The sequence below is a fragment of the Giraffa tippelskirchi genome, chromosome 11 (assembly GCF_054371585.1).
Source record: "Giraffa tippelskirchi isolate mGirTip1 chromosome 11, T2T-mGirTip1v1.2.pri, whole genome shotgun sequence".
Taxonomy (NCBI): Eukaryota; Metazoa; Chordata; class Mammalia; order Artiodactyla; family Giraffidae; genus Giraffa; species Giraffa tippelskirchi.
Genome location: NC_137285.1, coordinates 129528229 through 129543126, shown reverse-complemented (window position 1 = coordinate 129543126; position 14898 = coordinate 129528229). Strand labels below are relative to the sequence as shown.

At 42.4% G+C, this 14898-nt stretch overlaps 1 long non-coding RNA gene across 1 annotated transcript in view; it reads left to right on the top strand.

The window, feature by feature from the left end:
• Positions 1 to 14022, top strand: part of LOC145526846 (uncharacterized) — a 59379-nt gene extending 45357 nt beyond the window's left edge. The window contains exon 2 of the long non-coding RNA XR_014069231.1: positions 11824 to 14022. This is a non-coding gene — a long non-coding RNA (uncharacterized LOC145526846). The remainder of the gene's footprint in view (positions 1 to 11823) is intronic.
• The last annotated feature ends 876 nt before the right edge of the window (positions 14023 to 14898 follow it).

The window sequence follows — 14898 nt, the reverse complement described above, 5'->3', positions numbered from 1 at the left end:
TTATTTGGCTGTGGCACACAGGATCTTTGATCTTTGCATTACGTGACAGGATCTTTAGTTGCAGCATGCAGAACCGTTTTTAGGTGCAGTATGTGAACTCTTAGTTGTGGCACGTGGAATTCTAGTTCCCTGACCGGGGATTGAACCCCAGCCCCCTGCATTGCAAACACAGAGTCTTAGCCACTAGACCACCAGGGAAGTCCCAACATGTTTTTTTAAAGTGCACTTACTCTAAAAATTACAAAGATAATGATGCTTGTCACTGAAAGTTTTAGGAAGTCAGAGACTTAGAGTGAAAAACAAATAGTCTCTTTTTATCCTCCCACACCCTGAGCCCCTTTTCCCAAACCTCTTTCTAAAGGAAAGCACCATTAACAGTTTTATTCCCTTTGTATTTTTCCAGAATTTTTTCTTCACCATCTTTTCAGGTAAAACACATCCTGTACCAAACACATCCTATACCAATATCCTATGTGCATGTGTGTGTGTGTGAAGTCGCTTCAGTCATGTCCGACTGTTTGCAACCCTATAGACTGCAGCCTTCCAGGTTCCTCTGTCCATGGGATTCCCAGGCAAAAATACTGGAGTGAGTTGCCATGCCCTCCTCCAAGAGTTTTCCTGACCCAGGGATCTAACCACTCTTTCTTAATTCTTTACCACTAGTACTACTTGGAAAGACACCCCAATATCCTTATAAGGACCTTCAAAAAGTCTTTGTTATCAGTTTGTTATTGCCATAAAAACACTGTGTAACAGAATGGTTACCAAGCCTTGATGGCATACAACCACTAGTATTTATTTCTCACTCATACATTGGAGGGTCAGCTGGACGGCTCTGCTGATGTCAACTGTGTTTCTGGGTTTGCAAGTTCTGGTTCAGTTCTGCTCCATGAACAAGGTTTGGCTCCAAGTTCAGTTCAGTTATGCTGCACGTGTTTCTCTTTCTTCTGGGACCATCAGGGCACATGGAGCATGTTCTTTTCATGGCAGAGGTTGGAGGTTCCCCGAGAGATGAGTGGAACCAAGCGATATCTCTTGAGGACAAAGCTTGCAGTGGACTCACTGTCACTCTGAGCCAAATTCCATTGGTCAAAGCAAGTCACATGGCCCAGCCCACCAAAAGTGGGAATAAGGAAGTAAATCCATCTCTAGGAAGAGGAACTGCCAAGTCACAAGGCAAATGGCATGGCTAGAGGGCAGAGTGAACAACTGGGATCAATAATGCAATTCCCTATAGTCATAGCAAGGGCAAACCCACTCGAAAGTTGAACATGTCCCCTTAGCCAGCCTATAAACTCCTGATGGGCAAGAACCGTGATTGATTTGTTCTTTGCTCTATTTCCAACCTCAAATTTCGAGACTGGCAAAGAGAAATATAATCAGTATTCAGTAATTCTTTGTTGAATGAATACTGAGAATCCTGGTCCAGAAATAGTAACCCTAAATGTATCCTGTATATGTTTGTGAAGCTGCCTCTTTTTCTCTGGAGCTCAACATGCATTCATCAGAATGTGAAGCTGGCAGCCAATATTCAGAGCAGGCCAGAGGTTCTAGAGTTGGCCCTCTGTCAGAAAGTGGTAATTTTTATGCCAGTGTAAACCTTTGCTTAATTGCTCTGGCCTGGCCGTCTGAGAATGACAAGCCCATCAGTGACATGTGGAAATATAGAATGCACTCACAGCTTGCCTTTAAATGTCAGCAGTGTGGCTGAGGGGTTGGCCTGAAATTTAGATGTGGTTGCCAACCCAATTGTCCTTTATGATTTGTTGTGTTAATAGAGATGGTAAAGGGAATATTTGGGGGTCACCTGAAAAGCACCCAGCCCACTGAGGCTGTAGAAGGGACTTGTTACTGAGCAGTGGAGGGGAGGCTGGGTGAGAGCCTGGAAGCTGGTGCCTGGCCTCTAGCGCAATTGCTGGGACCCCAGGGAACCACTTTAATGGCCCTTGATTACCCCTCTCCCAACTCCCTCAGGTTTACCTCCGGGCCATCCATCCCCTTTGTGAACTTTTAGTGTTATCTTGAGATAATCACAGTGTAATTATATAATTAGCCTAATTGTGGGTAATTGTCAGCACTGTATCATTTTGAAACCTAGCCTCCAACACTGTGGCCCAATCTGGAGGCAAGAGACACCCACACATGCAAAGCAGCCACTTGATCCTTCTTCCCATTCCGGGATTTTGTTTTTTTCCTTTTGAAGTGCCAGAAAGGAAGAACAGGCCTCTTTTATAAATCCATTGTCTGCAAAAAAGGACCCTGACAAACACGTTTGCAGAAAATCAAGGGCTTTGTAAAAAGCCATGTGTTTTGGCACTAGAAGTCCAAACCATGTGCCAGGGGAATGCTGGAACCAGCAAAGGTTTTCCTTCCTACACTGAGCAGCCAGAGGGTCAAATTGCAGTCTAGCGGCTGATTCCCTCCCTGGGGCATTCCATTGAGGGTGGTTCTGAACTGAAATGTTGTCTCTGCCATTCTTCACACCAGCTAATCAGCAAGACTGAGGGTGATAGGAAGACCTCTCCTCTCTCAGAACTCTCTGGGATCACCCTACCCACAAATGCCATTGTCTGGGCCTCATACTGATCATAATAGCCACCATGTATTCAGCATTTAAAATCTGAATGCTGATTTCACACCAGGCACTGCTCTGAACACTGACATAGTATATTATCATACTGAACCATGAAACTCCCCCAAAGGGGTAGTTACTATTGTTATCCCCATTTTACAGATGAGAAAGCTGAGGCTCCCTCCAAAATGTTTAGCAAGCGGACCCAAGTCCCATAGCCAGTGAGTAGCTTCATGGCCATTTGAATCTACATTCTCTTGAACCTGGGGCCCTGTGCACACCACTCCTTTGGGATGAGGGGTTACCCATTAATGTGCATTTAATTTTAATATTTACTCATATGTTTGCTTTCACTGGTTGCTCACTGGGTTGGTAGGTGTTAAGTAAGAACCCAGGTGAATGGGGGCAAGGCACACATTGTTGAAAGGATGTGAAGGTGCAGGTGAGGAAAGGATGAAGATAAAGTGTTGAAGGTAATGAAAGATTAAGAAAACCAGTTGTATCAGCAGCCAGACCAGGTGTTGTATGTACCAGATAGAGACATAAACTTCACCAGAAAATCAGCTTCACTCAGTAGCATGCTTCTCTCTCTATCACCAACTCTCATACAAGTCCTGGCATTTTCATTACATGTTGTCATTTACATTATGGTAGTGTCCAAGAGATGCTCAATAGATACTAGTCGAATAAATGAAACTCCTGGGGAAAGGGTGATACAAAAACTCAAATGCCTACAGGGTCCCAGTGCTTATGAAGATAAATGATACTGGCCAGATTAAAAATAAACATACAAGCAAATAGCACAAAAGTGGCAAATGCTAGTAGAGACAAAGGCTCTGAGAGTCTATCAGTGACTTACAAAAGTCACAAACCTAATGAATAGCAGAACTGTTAATAGCACCCAGGTCTCCTGATTTTCTGTTCAGTATTTTTTCCACGACCCCTGCTACTCAAGCTCATGGATATGGATTTCTTGCATCCACTATCACGGACTTATTGAATCCTTTGCTCTCATTTTACAATGGAGAAACCCAGGCCCAGAAAAGAAAGGTGATTTGCCTGGATCATATGGTAAGTAAGTGGCACAGCCAGGTATCATGGCTATTAACCTAAGGCTCTTTCAACTGTTCCGTAGGGCCTCTTATGTGCCCAGGAAGTACCCTGGCTTGTGGACAGCTAGAACACTGTGAAAGTTCATTAGGCTGTTCTCCTACCTGAAAATAAGGACACATTTTGAATTTTAATTGGGGAAGGAAAACCCTGTTGAAACATGAACTGAATTTGCATTAAAGATAGTTCCTCATAGCATCAGAGAATATTAGATCTGGAAGGGCCTTTAGAGAGCAAGGGGTTCACTACCTTATTTACAGTGAGGAAACTAAGGCCCAGAGAGATTAACGAGGAATATTTTTGTTATTTACATTATGGTCATGTCTGCTTCCCCGGTGGCTCAGATGGTAAAGAATCTGCCTGCAATGCAGGAGACCTGGGTTCAATTCCTGGGTCAGGAAGAGCCTCTGGAGAAGGAAATGGCAATCCATTCCAGTATTCTTCCCTGGAGAATTCCATGAACAGAGGAGCCTGGCAGGCTACAGTCCATGGGGTTACAAAGAGTCAGATGCAACTGAGCAACTAACAATTTCTTGTCTCTGCAGTGTCGTCCAGAAATCAGAAAAGGCCAGACAGAGAACAAAAGCATAATAGGCAGAAGTAAGTTCTTATCCCCTGAAATGAGCAATTCATTCCCACTCACCAGTGCCCTTTTCCTTTGGAGCATTTAGGGAAGAGTAATCACTAGCACAGATGGCATGAGATTTCATAAAGGGATACTAGCAGGAGCAGGTGATGCTTGATATCTATAATCCTGCTTGAAGGAGCAAAGATGTTGTCCTCTTAGATGATGCTCTTCAAAGCTTAAGAGATGGGAATCATTCCAGGAAGGCAAAGCCTTAAGCTAAGCTTTGAGAAGGAAATTAGGAAAGAAGGCAAATTTGTGGCAAGTGCTCCTGCAAGCCCTCTTGCATCACATCATGGTCAACAAGAAGTCTTCATGGTGAGACCTAGGCCAGAAACTCAGCAACCTACAGGGCCAGCAGGTCTACAAAAGAAGGAAATGTACTTGTTTCATCTCATCATCACATCTGAGGATCTCAGCACTATTGGCTTTTTTTTTTTTCCCCAAGAGGAGCTCAACACCAGATTTTTAAAAATGAGGAACTAATTGCATTTATAAAAAAAATACAGCATAGGGCAAAACCAAAATCTTATATCTGAATTCAAAGTTGGCTGATGGTATTTTAGAGCTTAGCTGATCTAACCAATCAGGGCAGAGGTTTAAGTTTTTGGTGGCTAAGGATCGGACAAAAGCGCAAGATGTGTGGGAGGTTCATTTGAAACTTCCGTAGACAGTTAAATTGTTTAGATGATCCAAGGCTTCTTTCATTCCAGGAAGAAAAATATATGCTTAGGAGACAGGAGTTCTAGACTTGATGCCTCCAGTTTTTGGTTTGATGACCTTGGGCAAATCCTTCTCCTTTCTGATCTTATTTGTAAAGTAAGGTCACTCACTCTGCCTTAAACACCTCACAGGTTTACTGGTGATCAAATCGGATGGTGCTCTGAAAGTACTTTGTCATCTGTAACATGTTATGTAGACAAGATTGTGTCTTAAAAGTCTATCAATCAACTTTTATAAGAGAAAATGGTGATAAAATGGAAAATTTATAGATTTTGAGTCAGAAAGATCAAGAGCTCAAATTCTGGATTCCCTGCCACCAACTATACTCCTTGAGCAATGTTTCTCTGTCTTCAGGCTGTTTCCTCATCAGCAAAATGGGATAATTGTTTCTCTATATAACGCTATTGTGAGGATTAAATGAAACTATGTATGTAGAAAAAGCACATAGTACATCAGTGGGTACTTGATAAACATTTTCTTTCTCAATCTATCATTAAGCTTCATTGACTCAGAAAGACATAGCATTATAAGAGAGTATTAGTATTTAGTAATATTCCCTATTCTGAAAGGATATGATTTTGAACAAAGAGAGAAAAAGAGATTTAGCAGATTTAGAAAAAAAAAGAGAGAGAGAGAGAAGGAAATGAAGGGTGGCAGAAGTCTGTTGTGGGGAGGCAGTTAGGGAAAGTGTTAGCCGGGAGGTGACATTTCACTTGGTCTCTTGAGCATGAGAAGGCACTGAGGAGGCTTACAGCAGGTGATGGCAAATGATATTTTAAACAGAGGGATAGGATGGGAAGATTGTGAAAGAGAGAGAGAGAGCAGGCTCCATCCAAGAGATAAAATGGATATAAAACATAGATCCTGGAAGGGAAGAAGGATAACCAGAAAGATAATGGTGGTTAGCCTGTGTTTCTCAGGAGTTTGCTTTATTCTGTAGACCATGGGGTGCCATCCAAAGGTTCGACACGTGGAAGAAACATGATCAGACTGACTTTGCAGGAAGAGCTCTCTGGCTGGAGCATGAATGATTGGATGGGAGAGGAGTACAGTAGAGGCAGAGAGAGTCATTAGGAAGCTGTTGGACTAGGGCAATGGCAATGAGAAGGGGTGGAGTCAGGGAGGACTGGACACACACCTCAAAGACCAATGCTGGATTTGAACTGTATTAATACAGAGACATTCTGGTATACTATTTCTGGGGAAAACATTTCCTTTTCCCAACTGGACCATTTTTAAAACCATTATTATTCTGGTCAATGAAAGAGAATGTAGGAGGCTTTAACTGGCTTCCTGAATACATCCATTTTTATTATTAAGATGGTTGACTGGGGAGACCAGTGGTAACAGATGCCATCTAACTAACCACTGGGGAGAAGGCAATGGCACCCCACTCCAGGACTCTTGCCTGGAAAATCCCACGGACGGAGGAGCCTGGTAGGTTGCAGTCCATGGGGTTGCGAAGAGTCAGACACGACTGAACGACTTTACTTTCAATTTTCACTTTCATGCATTGGAGAAGGAAATGGCAATCCACTCCAGTGTTCTTGCCTGGAGAATCCCAGGGACAGGGGAGCCTGGTGGGCTGCCGTCTATGGGGTCACACAGAGTAGGACACGACTGAAGCAACTTAGCAGCAGCAACTAACTACTGTGTCTCTCCTTCTGGTAGCCTCTTTTGAAATAATTGTATGTGACTTCAATATGTTTCATCATTCTAAAATAAAGTCAAAGTGATTTTATTTTACTATGAAACTTAAATCAATCAGGCATCATTAGTAACACCAAAAGGGGTTATATTAAAGTTTAATATTAAAATGTTAGCATCTATTATGGTCTCAGGCTTTACTGAACTTTCCAAACTTTCAGATGAAGAAATAGCAAACTTAAAGCAGAAGTACCCTGAATGAATAAAATAACCTTGTCTCCTTGGCAATTCAGGAAGAGAATGGGAGATAAACTCTATCTTCAGGGAGAGATAAAAAGGAGAAAAATTAAAGAGATTTTTCTGCATTGAGTATATGAAAGTCTCCTTTTAGGGTTGGTCTGTGCCAAGTACATTAATTTTCTTTTAAAGGAAATAACTTTGCCTACCTATTTTCTAGGTTCTATTTCCCAAACTGCAGCAATCGGAGTCCAACAAAAAACAGATGGCCACTGGAATGGGGCAATTCAGGAGGGTTTCACAAGGGATTTGAACACGATTCAAACAAAGATTTGAACAGGATTAATCAATGCCAGCAAGAGACGGTGAAGCACCTTGCTTCTATTAATAACCTGGGGCCAGAAGTCATTGCTGCCCCTGGGTCCAAAGGGGCAGAAAATGGAGTAGCTCCTGGAACCTGGAGAAAGCCATAACCTTGGAGAGAGTCATAGGGGGAAAGTCATGGCTTTGGCAGAGAACCAGGGCCACTGCCAACCAGTGATCAGATGGAACGAGAATGGTAGAATGAATCTCCCAACCTCACTGATCTCTCGCCTATCCTGCCTATCATAGTCTCCTGTGGGTACCTCCCACTGGCCAAACTCAAGTGGAAACTAGGGTGTAGGGGAGCCTGGTGATGCTGTTCAAAAAGCCAGGCTCCCTGAGCAGAGAGCTGAGTGGTGGAGGGTAGAGAGTGGTTCTGGAGGGGCAAGGGTAGCACACTCGGGGTGTGGGATTCATGAGTTGCTGATACCAAGCATGTTGAGGAAGTATTAAATGTGGTAAAGAGCGTGGGCCTGGAGTTGGCCTGTATTTCTGTTTTGCCGTTTATTACTTTATTACCCCTGGGAAGTTTCCTCATCTATGAAATGTTTAAAATGAATCTATCTCCTTGTGTTACTTAGAAGATGAAATGAGACTGAGTGTAGCTACCTTGTCACAGTAACTGGCCTGAGGTACTGATATGAAAGCCTTTGTTCCCTTTGTCCATGTGAGACCCTTCATGCTCTTGGATTGCATGTACAAGGATGTCAAGATATTGCTAGGGGATATTTTACATAAACACGGAAATGTTATCATTTAAGATCCAGATCACAATCTTATTTTTTAAAAAAAGAAAGAAATACCAAATAAGCAGAAAGCCCTGGAAGGTTTTTATGGGGTATGTTATTTGTTATCAGGAAATGCTGTTGTGGGCCCCACCATAAAAACTTTACTTTCTTGTCTTTCTATTTGGAGCTAACCTACCTGAAAAAAGACAGATTTACAAAGGAGAATTAGGCAGAATATTTGCTAAATAAATTAATTATTTGAGAACTTATTATATGGCAAAGACTATAATAGTTGCTTTACAAACATTCCTTAACTAATCCTCACAGAAACTCTCTTGGAACTATAGCAGGTGAAAGTGAAAGTCACTCAGTCGTGTCTGACTCTTTTGCAACCCCATGGATTATACAGTCCATCGAAATCTCCAGGCCAGAATACTGGAGTGGGTAGCCTTTCCCTTCTCCAGGGGATCTTCCTAACCCTGGGATCAAACCCAGATCTCCTGCATTGCAGGTGGAGGTGAAAATGCATCTATTTATAGTTTCCAAAAATGTGTGTTAAATTTTTTATTCTCTTTCGGGGAGTTTAAGGAGTTATGTCCAGATAGCATCCAGAAGCGTTGAGTCTTCCTGAAATTATTTCCAAAACTTTGACCCATAGCAGAAATGTGCTTGTTGATGTGACATCTGGGAGACGGAGACCTAGACCTTACTCTGGGGCCATGGCTGCGCAAGGGAGGAGAGCTGAGCGTGGGTTCAGAGTGTAAGAGTGCCACTGTGCCTGTTAGATTCAGTCCGAGGGAAGTGTCGTCTCAGCAGCTGGGCCACCCCTCTTTCCAGAGCCTCAAACCATCTCCCTTTTGTGCAGATAATGTTTTAAGGTTTATTGAAGATCAAATTCTGTGTTTCACTTGAATTGATAGCTTAAAACCTTCTTATTTGTTTTTAGTCTTGTCTGTGATGAAAAAAAAAAAAGATTGGATTCAGGTGGATAGATTTGGTTACCAGTTCATCAAATTACAGGTATTGTTTGCAAGTTACTACACCTTAGCATCTGATACCCTTAAGATGTTTAAATAGACACTATCTCATTTCTCCAGTGGGCTAGCATTCTGTAGCAAATGTGTTTTCTAACTTGTTGCTTCCCAGATAAGCAGCATCAGAAAGATATTTAATGAGCCATTTTATTTTTATTTTGACAACAACATAAAAATGGGGTTAAAAGTTCTTTAAAGAAAAAATATCTCTTTGATAATCTCCACTCTATGCTTTTTCGTATATTTCCTTCTAAAATTTGTTTACTTACTTGAGTATTTTAAATAACTAAAAATCATACTGTTAGAAATTTTATTTCTCTCTTTTCCATCATATTATTCCATAATACCTTTTATGATCTTACGTATACCTTACCTATACTTACCCATTCCCCCATGTTGGATATGTAAGTTCTTTCTAATTCATCTGCTACTACAGGTAAAAGCAGAAAGAGCATATTAACTCAAAGTTAATTTTTTTTTATTTTGTTAAATTATTTACAAAAGCTAAATATACAGAAGAGGAATAGCTCCGCCAAAAGAGAATGATTTGAAACTCAATAGCCCTCTGATTACTGGCAGTGATCTGCGCATCCAGCTGTCCACACCACTGTCCTGTTTCTCTCTCACTGCCCCATTGTATACTACGGGCAGACATGACTCAGGTTCAAAACACCTACCATTGAATACACATTGTTAATGGTTTCCCAGATTTGGTTTGCATGAGTGAGAAATGCTTTGTTGTTGAGTTAAGCCACCTGCGGTACATCAGAATAACCTTATCCATGCTGACTGATACAAGTGTGAATTCATCGAAATAAGCTCTCAATGTGTACTTGGAGAATTGAAGAATATTAACATTGCTAATGATGCTTGATACGTGTATGGGTTGGCTAGTGCTTCAAACGTACTGTGTAAAAACACTCCAAAACCCAGTAATTTAACATTCAGTTTCATGGATCTGCTGCTCAACACATCTAAGGTTGGTCCAACCGCGCTGACCCTATGTATCTCTCATCCTCCTCCCAATAGCAGTTAACCCAGGCATGTTCTTATGAAGATGGTAAAAGCCTTAAAGGTCATACCCAATCACACAAGCACATTTCTGGCCCCTATTTGTGTCATGCTTACTAATACCCATTAATCAAGACAGTACACGTGGCTGAGCATTAAAAATCAAGGGCAGGGAAATGCACTCTGCCTCCAGAGAGAGGCCAAGGGAAGAGAGAAAAAATTGGGACCAGTCATTCAATCTACCAAAATATGGAATGCCACAGTGCTTACTAAAGATTCTAGCAAACTGCTTTTCCACTCTATCCATAAGTATTACATATACCCACAATCTCCATATCCCTAACTGTTACTGCCAATGTTTTCTTCTTGATAATTTAATGGATGTAAAATAGTATCTCTGTGTTACTTTACCTTTCACTCCTTTAAATAGCACAAAGAGAAACGTCTTCCCCATGCACTGGAATACTTCATTTAAACTTCAATGGGGACAATTCCAGAATGAAAAGGTGTCACTTTCTTTTTTTAAATTTTGTCCTTGTAGCTGGACGTTTTGAATGTTACAGCCAGACAATGGGAGTACTGCAGCTTTTCTTATTTCTTAATACATCTGTGGCCACAAACTGAATGGCTGCATCTTTCATATGGGAAATATCTATGGGATGTTTTAAATCCTGCAGTGGTGACCAAGGATTCTCTTTTTCTTCCCCACCCTTCATTCTCCTAGCTTATGTCTTCCTAAATAATATTCTCTCCTTTGCCCCCAAGCCTTTGTTCCTGCTCAAGATTCTCATACTTCACTACCTCTCACCCTTAAACACCCTTTCCTATGCAATCAGAGTACTGAGTGTCCTGTATCCCTTCTGTTTGGGAGGAGCTGTGACTGGATTTGGCTAATGAGTTGTGACCAGAAGTGACACGTGTCACTCCTAGGCTATAGCATTCCATGGGCAGTTGAAATCCTCCTGAGCTAGAATCCCTCTGTCATTGCTACTTGCCCCATTAGCTTGGATCCCCTGCCAACCTGTGATGGTCCTTAGCATAAGTGAGAAACAAACCCATGTTGTCTTAAGCTATTGAAACTGGTATATTGTTTGATGCTACAGCAAAACCTGGCCCACAGGGCTACGAACTCATCCTATATCCCTCCATAGTATTGTGGAGGTTTCCCATTTTTTGTAATTACTACCTCTTTACATAAAGAAGGCTGAGTGCTGAAGAATTGATGCTTTAGAACTGTGGTGCTAGAGAAGACTCTTTAGAATCCCTTGGACTGCAAGGAGATCAAGCCAATCAATCCTAAAGAAAATCAACCCTGAATATTCATTGGAAGGACTGATACTGAAACTGAAGCTCTAATACTTTGGCCACTTGATATGAAGAACCAACTTATTGGAAAGACCCTGATGCTAGGAAAGACTGAGGGCAAGAAGAGAAGGGGGGAACAGAGAGTGAGATGGTCAGATGGCATCACTGAGTTACTGGACATGAGTTTGAGCAAACTCTGGGAGATAGTGAACAACAGGGAAGCATGGGGTTGCAAAGAGTCAGACAGGACTTAGTGACTGAACAACAATGTCTTTACTAACTGGGTTGTGGGTTATGTTTATCATATTTTCTTATATCCTCAGTACTGAGGACAAAATATGCTTAATACATGTTTACTTTTATGCGTTTATGTAAACATCTCCTAGAGTTTAAGCTTACAAAGAAGTAGCAATGATGTGAAATTCTTAGCTAATACTAAGACTCATTTTGATTCTTTATTTGAACTAGATCTCCACTCATCCAGTAAACCAAAACCAAAATGGCCAGAATCCTTCTTCTCTCCTCTCCATGAAACTTCTGCTGTGGGGAAGAAGTAGGAAGTCTCAATACACATAGAACGACCCAGAGGGGAGGATGAAAATCTACTACTAAAAAAAAAAAAAAATCTACTACTATTCAGCAAGTAGGGAAAGACCACAGACTGGTTCCAGAAGTGACGGGCAGAGTGTGGACCTTGTGTGAAAGTCCTCTTCACTGAAGAGTTCAGAAAGAATAAATGGTGACTCTCAGACTATATCACCTGGCAAAATCTCAGCGCCTTCCAAAGAAGTAGGAAGAGCAAACGCCAAGCAGAGAAACTAGCTGCCAGCTCTTCTGAGAGACAGCTTTGCTAAAACCTTGGGGACACACACAAATGAGATGGATAATTTGGGCAATTTACTCAACCTCTCCAAACTTTGGAGAGTTTATTCATTTGGTGGTACTAATACCTAGCTCTCTGAGTTTTTGTAGGCCAAAAAAAGACAATGACATAATCTGTTTACCATAATGCCTCACCTATGTGAAGCACAGAACAAATGCTACTTCTCTAAGACAAAAGCATGCTTACATAAGAGAATGGGATTCATGCTTGTGTAGAGCAGGGAATGCATAACTGAGGGTAATAGTTACCCTCTGAATGTTAGTTACTCTGAATGTAATAGTTACTCTCCAAAGATGGCTTCCACTGAGCAGTATTCAGACTCTTGTGACATCCCTCCCTGAATAAGGGCTAGCCCTGTGACTATAACCAGTGAATGCAGAAAAAGTGACCCCGTGCCAGTTCTGAGCCTAAACTTCAAACACTGATGGCTTCTACTTTGAGGAGTCCTGGGCCATCACATAAGAAATCCAGCTCCCCAGTGGCAGAGGTCACATGGCGGCTCCGTGTAGAACGAAAGAAGCCCTGAGACTATCTGAGGAGCCAGGCCTGCCTGCCTTGGGGTCCCAAGGGAGCTCAGTCTTTCAGCTGCCCCTGCCAAGGTGCCAGATATGGGAGTGATCTGGGATATTCCAGATGATTTCAGCCCCAGCCAACAGCTTCAGAACAGCAGATGAACTTCCCAGTGGATCCCAGAAATGAAAAAGATAACAAAAGCCACACAGTTTGGAGGTGGGCTGTTTTGTTCCCCCACAAGAGACAGCCGAAGTACTGAGGTAACAAAGATTTAGTTATCAGGAGTGGGGTGTCTCTTGACTCCTTGCCTGCCCAAGGGTGAAGACAAGAGCTCCCTGCAGGCCTGTTCCAACATCTCATCCACACTCGCCAACTGCAATAGCAGGTCTGACTAGTTTTCCAAGGCTCCGTCTGGCCTCCAGACTCGAACCCAGCACAACTTCAAGCAGTTGCTTCTTCAAGGTCAGCAGCTAGCCGGCTCACCAAAATGGACTTCCATTGGAGTTTGCCTCTTCTCCAACTGAAAAGTAATCCTGTGACCCTACCTTGAGTTTAGCAGCCCTGGGATGTGAGAAATAGGAGAGAGGTTAGGGGGGTGTCACAGATTGCTCCTGTCTAGCAACTGGACAGTAAACCTGAGACTGAGGGAGCTTGCTGAGATGAAAACCAAGTAGTAAAATAGGACCGCCTGGCTGATATTGAATTTCAGCCCTCAGACAGGAGGGTGAGTGTTATTGGTGTTCAGCCCTCTCCGAATGGCTTCAGAAACCCATGTTGTTGAAAAGATAGTCGGGGAGCTATTATATTCATTGGGCAGCAATTAGACTAAAAGTGCCAGGGAACCAGACGCCCATAGCTCACTCCTGTTGAAGCAGGTTTAATTTCATCAGGCGTCACAGGGTCATTCAGAGAAAGGGTAGAGGGAGGGTGGTGCCTGTAGCAGGGGCTGGGAGAAAAGTTGGAAGGCTCGCCTGGCAGTCCCCTTTCTATTCTTCTCTGTCTTGGCCTCTGAAATCTCCCCCTTTCAATAGGTGGCCCCTGCAGCCCCAGCACTCTCTGCACAGTGGCTGGCAGCCAATGAGAAGGCTGGGCCAGGAGAGACAAACTGATGGCAAGCTCTATGAATGAGTGGTTCTAAAGGGTCCAATGTTGAAGTGAGGAAAATTGCCCTCAATAACTGTGGGTGGGATAGAGAACCACTAAAACGTAGCTTGATGGCTTAAAAAGTTTATTCTGACATCAAACATCATTAATTCAAGTCTTCTATCATGCACTAGCTGTGTGGCCTTGGTGAGTTATTGAACCTCTCTGGGTCTCTTATTTTCTCATCTGTTCCATAATAGTAATAATGGTGCCAATTTAATGGAATCATTATTGAGAGGATTAAGTGGGGGCTTCCCAGGTGGCTCAGTGGTAAAGAATCTGCCTGCCAAGGCAGGAGGCACAAGAGACACAGATTCGATCCCTGGGTTGGGAAGATCCAGGAATAGGAAATGGCAACTTGCCAGTATTCTTGCCTGGAAAATTTCAAGGACAGAAGAGCCAGGTAGGCTAGAGTCAGTCCACGGAATCACAAAGAGTCAGACATGAATGAACGACTGAGCACACACACACTTTTGAGAGGATTCTGGGAGAGAACTCATGTCAACACATAGCATAGGACCTGCAAACAGTAGGCACTCAGTAGATGGTAGTTGTTTTTCTTAGAAGCAGTGATAGTACCACCTGCCCTCCCTTTGCCATGTCTCAGGGAAAATCCTAGTCATTCTTCCAAATCCAGGATGCCATCCCTGACTCCCACTGCTCTGGAAAGGAATCACCATTCCCTCTTCTGTGTGTTGAGTTTATTAGTATCTCTGTCACTGTACTCTTCATCCTTATAATGGTTTCATGGTAACACTTACTTCTTGCTAGGGATTGTTCTAAGCACTTCACATGTACTTCTTTAAGTGATATTATTTATTGTCATGGTCATCATCATATCATCTCTGGTTACCCCTCCTTCTTTGCAGTCACTGTTGCCTACTTACAGTTCCATAAACTCATCATTCACCATCTATTTTTAAACAGTTCCTTTGATTCTGCTATTACTTCTGCTGGGAGATTTTCCTACATTCTATTTTATTTTTATTTATTTTTTGGCCACA